Here is a 6,655-nt window from a genome sequence, read left to right on the forward strand (position 1 = left end):
AGGTGCCCCTCAGGTATGTTTTCAAAAGTAAGGGTTTTGCTTAGCAGAAGAAGCCTAGAAGAATTTTGATGCTGTGGTGGTTTATTAAAGACTATATTTTCTTTGCTTATCTGATTACCTTTTATTTATTGTGAGAGAAAAGTAGGCATAATGTTAAGAAAGGCAAGCTAAGAGTGGTCTCCAGATGAATAAATGAGTATTTCAAGAGAGTCCTCTGGGGTGACTGGGTGGCTCAGTTGGTCGAGTGTGCAACTCTTGATTTTGGCTCAGGACATGATCTCATGGTTTGTGGGAGCACCTTCCCCCCCCCCCCNAATACTGTCATCTTCTCAGCAAAGCTAGGTTTCTAGTCCTTTGCTACTTTGAAAGGAACATTCTGCACAAAAGTGTTAGGCTTGGTTGATGTATCACGAAAAAACTAAGAAGTGTCAGAGAAGAGGGAATCTGAGAGAAAGACATTAACTTCAGTTTTTGTCAAGAGAAAGATAAAAGCTTAAGGAAAGAACTTTTCCTCAAGAATAGGAACCATCTTGACACATCACTTATCTCTAAGTTGCAGAAATGCTCTGTAGTGATGCAAACACACAGTTCTGAAGAAGCATCAGATTAATAAAGATTTAGTTAAACTCTTCTATATCTGTTAATTACTATTAGGTCAAATGGATTTGCATTTCACTCTTTTCTAGATGTAAATCCTATATGTAAGTAGGAGTGAAACTCGAAAGGTTGAACAGCTACCAATTATGCATTGGAAATATCATGCCTCCACACAGTGGAGTTTCTCGCATAGCTGACAAATAAATTGGTAGATGTAAATGAAAAGTGTAATTATTTTAAAAGTTCGTATTAAATGACAACATGACTTTCATGTAAGTATGAAATTATTAGGTTATTCCTTAATGTGATCCATATAGATATTTGATCAAATTTTTGATATTACATCTGGAATGTCAGTATAGATAAGGGAGGGGCTCCAGGTCTTCACCTGAATGAATTCATTTATAACTCTGTTCTCTTTGATTCTCCTTCAACACTCTGAACATCAGTGCTGTTGACAAACCTATTTCTGCATTCCAGGACTATCAGCTAATTATTTGCAGATCCTTGGAATCTGCAAACATTCAGAGAGTAGCACGGAAGCTAATTGAAAAATTTCTTATGATAATTAAGTTATTCTTGAATTCTTGTTTTATATAAGGAAAAAAAAGGGGGGGAAAGACTACTTCCAGAAATAGTCCTTTTCGAGATTTTTTTTCCAGATCACATAGAACTTCTCAAGTAAGCACATCAACATCATACCCAAATAAGTGCTTTGTTTCAATTGCTCCTTCACTCTCAAGTTGTAATAATGTCTCAGAATTCTCCAAAGTTTGTTAAAACATAAAATCAAATGCATTTTACTTTCTGAACTGATGAATTTTATACCTGAAATAGTAAATAAGGATACCACAGGATGCTATGTGAAATGATTTGAAATTTCCGAATAAGACATAAAATATTGGAAAAGTTTTTCTTTAAATGTACTCAAGAAACAGTCTTAAAAATAGGGAGAAAATGAATTTTATAGATTAGGATTGGATGCTTAGGAGTTGGTTGATCTGAAATATTTTTTCATCAATACTATGACTAAGACGCTAATTCCTTTTTTTTTTTTTTGATGTTTATTTTAATTTTGAGACAGAGAGAGACAGAGAGCAAGCAGGGGAGGGGCAGAGAGAGAGGGAATTACAGAATCTTTTTTTTTTTTAATGTTTTATTTATTTCTAGGAGAGAGAGAGACAGTATGAGCAGGGGAAGGTCAGAGAGAGAGGGAGTGACAGACTCCGAAACAGGCTTCAGGCTCTGAGCTGGCAGTCAGCACAGAGCCCGACGCGGGGCTCGAACCCACGAACCGCGAGATCATGACCTGAGGGAAAGTCGGACACTTAACCGACTAAGCCACCCGGGCGCCCCGGGAATCGCAGAATCTGAAGCAGACTCCAGGCTCCGAGCCGACAGCACAGAGCCCTACGTAGGGCTCGAACCCACGGACCATGAGATCATGACCTGAGCTGAAGCTGGCCGCCCAACTGACTGAGCCACCCAAGTGCCCCAAAGATGCTAATTTCTGTGACTCTGTTTCTCCTTTATAAAATGGAAATTCCAGTATTTTCCATGGATTAATACATTTTCTTTCCCTTCCCTTATGTGCATCTGATTTGTTTCTTAAATTACACATGTAAGTGAAATCATATGATATTTTTCTTTCTCTGATTGACTTATTTCACTTAATACACTCTAGTTCTTAAGTTCTTTCCCTTTTTAAAAATATTTATTTATTTTTGAGAGATAGTGAGTGTGAGCAGGGTAGAGGCAGAGAGAGAGGAAGACAGAGGACCCATATTATTACACTGTCAACTACTTTTCTGAGTCATAAAGACTACACAGTATTAAAAAAGTTCTTCCAAATCAGGGCCAGTGTTCAATGGGCATTGGTGATAATGGTATTATTTTCCAAGAAAAGCAAAGGTTTGAAGAGATGCCTGAAAAACATTCGTGCAGTCCCAAGTCTTCCTAATAACACAAGAGTGAGGATGGTAGGGTCTTTGGAAAAAATAGAATTAAAGGGTTGAGCAATGAGCCTAGCCTGGGAGTGGTATTATGACCCGTAAACACTGACAATAACACACGCCCCAAGGTGGGACACATGCACATAAATACATTGCCAGAGATGTCCNCAAAGGGTTGAGCAATGAGCCTAGCCTGGGAGTGGTATGACCCGTAAACACTGACAATAACACACGCCCCAAGGTGGGACACATGCACATAAATACATTGCCAGAGATGTCCAAAGAACAAGTGTGGGTCTAGATGAGAAACTTGAGGCTATATTTAAGGACTTTCTCTTAGAAGGTTCACTTCTTCAAGCACTAAAGAGACTAGAGCAGAACAGGACATAAAACAGACCCATATCCCTGGGCAGCTGACAGTATACATTTGTTTACATAAAATGCATTTTCTGAAGAGGGAGGGATTTGAAGGTCAAGATTAAGAGATGTAGTATTTCCATTACCCAAGTAAAGTGAGTTCTAGTTCATGACATCTGAGATTCAACTGTCAAAGCAGAAAGAGCACAGAGAACATCAGGCTTACCCTGATTTTATCCGCTAATTTTAGCCTTGTTAAAAAAGAAAAAAAAGGCCCAAATGGCTATTTTTAACTTGAAACAAAAAGGAAGATATAGAGAAAGGGAAACTAGAGAGGAATGCAGGAGAGAAGGAAAGGAAGGAGATTAAAGTATCAGAGAAATAGTATGTTTATCCCGTGAACATATGCAATTTGTAGTAGTTACAAAAATCTTGGCACACCATTTAGCAACCCCTCCCCCTTTATTGTCTAGGGAATTGTAACATGAATTTCAATTTACTACAAGTGCCATTATCTTATTTTTTTAAAAGTAAATTTAAGAATTATTTAATGAAAACTCTGAGATGTAAATAAAGAGCACTGAAAAGTATTAAAATAGAACCATCTACCCCTGAGGCTAGGGCTTAATCTTTCCCTTAATTTTCTGTCCTCAAACATTTCTGGAAAATGTTCTTTAGTTTCTGCAAAGAAATTTTGGTGTTAATTGAAGCTTCATGGTTTCACAAGAGATTCCAAGAACAAAGTTTGAGCTATGATTCCTATGGTTTATGGGTCCAAATCTAAGGTATACAGAGACTTTAAAAAAAAATTTTTTTTAAATTTATTTCTAGGAGAGAGAGAGAGAGAGAGCGTGAGCAGGGGAGGGTCAGAGACAGAGGGACTGACAGACTCTGAAACAGGCTCCAGGCTCTGAGCTGGCAGTCAGCACAGAGCCCGACGTGGGGCTCGAACCCACGAACCGCGAGATCATGACCTGAGCGAAAGTCAGACGCTTAACCGACTAAGCCACCCAGGCGCCCCAAAAGAGATTTTTTTTCATAACTATCCTATACATACCCACTTACATTTTACATCTGGGTGACTTAGAGGCTCTAAGTCTCTAAACCCAACCTAGAGTGTCAGTGTTCAAAGAAGACAGTGACAAAGCCGTTTGGGCAAAATTCAACCAAGCTTTACTGGCTTGGATGTTCTACCTACAAACCTTGCCACCAGCATCTAGGATCAAAAGAAGAAACACTTCAGTAGCTAACGTGTGAGAACATTTTCTAGATAACTAGTCTTTGGCCCCAGAATGCCAGAACAAAGCCCTAGAATCCAGGAACGAAATATAGATATAATATAAAATATACATTCAAAATTAAAATAAAAATTAAAATATCAAACATATATTCAAGTGAACAAATATTAACCTCTCTCTTGATCTCTTTGTATTTTTATTTTTTTTAATTTTAACTTTTTAAAATGTTTATTTCAACTTTTTAGAAAATGCTTATTTCTTTTTGAGAGCGAAAGAGAGAGACAGAGTGGGTGTGGAGGAAGGGAAGAGAGAGAGGGAGACACATAATCTCAAGCAGGTTCTAGGCTCTGAGTACACAGCCCAACCCGGGACTTGAACCCACAAAATGTGAGATCATGAGGTGAACCGACTTCAGAGGCTTAACTGACTGAGCCACCTAGGAGCCCCAAAATGTTTATTTAATTTTGAGAGAGAACGAGAGTGCAGGGGAGGTGCAGAGAGGTGGGGGGGTGGGGGGAAAACAGGAGATCGGAAACAAGCTTTGCATTGACAGCAGTGAGCCTGATGTGGAGCTCAAACTAACGAACCATGAGATCATGACCTGAGCTGAAATGGGAAGCTTAACCAACTGAGCCACCTAGATGCCCTTTTCTCTTTGTATTTTTAAGTCCTAAGGTTTCTGGCAATAATTCTGACCATTGAGTGGCAGAATATTAACTGCCCATAAAAAAAAATAGTTATCAAGGTTTCCAAAACGATGTCATTGATGTATTCTTTCACCTGTAATACGGACCAGGTCCTGGGAATAGCTTTCAGGTAGCTCTAGAATGGAATTTTAATATCTCTGAAGACATTGCTAAAACTGGAGCCAAAAAGATTGTCACTGCTGGGGGGTGGAGGTTGGCTTACAGGGCAACTAATTTAGAGAACATCTTTCAACCAGGACTGAGTTCCTGGGAAACTGTGTCATAAAAATCAATTCTACTACTTTCCTCAACTCTGTAGAGTTGGTTTTTCCCTAGGGTTATCATTTTCAGATGTAAATTGGATATTGGATTATTGTACACACATGCTTTCTTTTTTTTTTTTAATGTTTTTATTTATTTCTAGGGGAGAGAGAGAGAGAGAGACAGCGTGAGCAGGGGAGGGTCAGAGAGAGAGGGAGTCACAGACTGAAACAGGCTCCAGGCTCTGAGCTGGCAGCCAGCACAGAGCCCGACGCGGGGCTCGAATCCACTAACCGCGAGATCACGACCTAAGCGAAAGTCGGACGCTTAACCGACTAAGCCACCCAGGCGCCCCTGTACACACATGCTTTCTTAAAAATGCTTGGTCGCCTGACCATCTCAGACAGGAAAACCATAGCTTATGAGGCCTTTAGGGACAACCACGATCTGTCATGCTACATATGTTTTGCTATCTACAAATTGAAGTTTGGGATTGGACTCAGAGAACTGACAAGTCCCGTGCTATATGTAGCCATGATATTAACAATCTATTCCAAATGATATTCTACTTCTCCCCCCCAGCCCCGTCACTTTTTTAAGTTTATGCATTAATTTTGAAAGACAGAGTACTAAGGAGGGGCAGAGAGAGGCAGAGAGAGAATCTCAAGCAGACCCTGTGCTGTTAGCACAAAACCTGATGCAGGGCTCCAGCTCAGGAACCCGCGAGATCGTAAGCTGAAATCAAGAGTCAGATGCTTAATGGACTGAGCCCCCAGGCGCCTGTCCGCTTCTACCACTGTAAGAAAGTGTCTGATCTCCCAATTCTTGAAACATGGAATTTCATTTGTTAGAGATATAACAAGGTTATGTAAACTATACATTGCATATTTGGAAGCTAGATCTCCATCTCAAGAATCTATCTCATTAATAAACAGAATACTTTTTAGTGCCTATGTAAATAATTCCCTGAATATGATTAGTATTTTGTAGTTCCCAAGGTCTCTTGAACGCATCATGTCATCGGATCCTCCCACCAGGCAGGCTAGGTGGTGTTACCTTCATTTTACAGAGCGAGTGATTGAGGTTTACAGTGGTTGATGACCGACCTTGAATTTCAGAGTGAATTAAGTTTCTGAGAAATACAGCAGTGTAAACCAAGAAAAATAGCTAAAGAAACCCACTTTGGAGGGATTTTTAAAAGCTTCTGTCCTGAAGAAATCTTTCTTCCTTTAGTGAGTGTTACAAGACTGAACTGTTAAGGAGAATTTAAAAAAAATTCACCCTCCCTGCTCCCCACCCCTGGGGAGACAGGAAGCCCTCAGTAGCAACTTCATAGCAAAGATCTTTTTCCAAAGACACAGTATTCCAGAAATACCCATGGCACTCTATATAATCTATATCATGGTTTTATCCTGATCCTTGTTACAATTCCCAGGTGTGTAAGTAGGATGTAGGGTCCCCAAACCAGCCTTTTCTTTGCATCTCAGCACCCGAGGAAGTAAGCTGTCTGTGTGTCTTATTTCTCCGTAGTCGTCTCTTAAACTGTAGTCAACAAACAATGTAC

At 39.7% G+C, this 6,655-nt stretch overlaps 1 non-coding gene across 1 annotated transcript; it reads right to left on the bottom strand.

Annotated features, from left to right (window-relative positions):
- Positions 1–3,837: 3,837 nt before the first annotated feature.
- TRNAE-UUC (transfer RNA glutamic acid (anticodon UUC)) lies at positions 3,838–3,922 on the bottom strand. Its single transcript has one exon. It is a non-coding gene; the product is annotated as a tRNA-Glu (tRNA).
- Between the last annotated feature and the right edge of the window lie 2,733 nt (positions 3,923–6,655).

The sequence above is a fragment of the Crocuta crocuta genome, unplaced genomic scaffold (genome assembly GCF_008692635.1).
Source record: "Crocuta crocuta isolate KB4526 unplaced genomic scaffold, BGI_CrCroc_1.0 scaffold346, whole genome shotgun sequence".
NCBI lineage: Eukaryota > Metazoa > Chordata > Mammalia > Carnivora > Hyaenidae > Crocuta > Crocuta crocuta.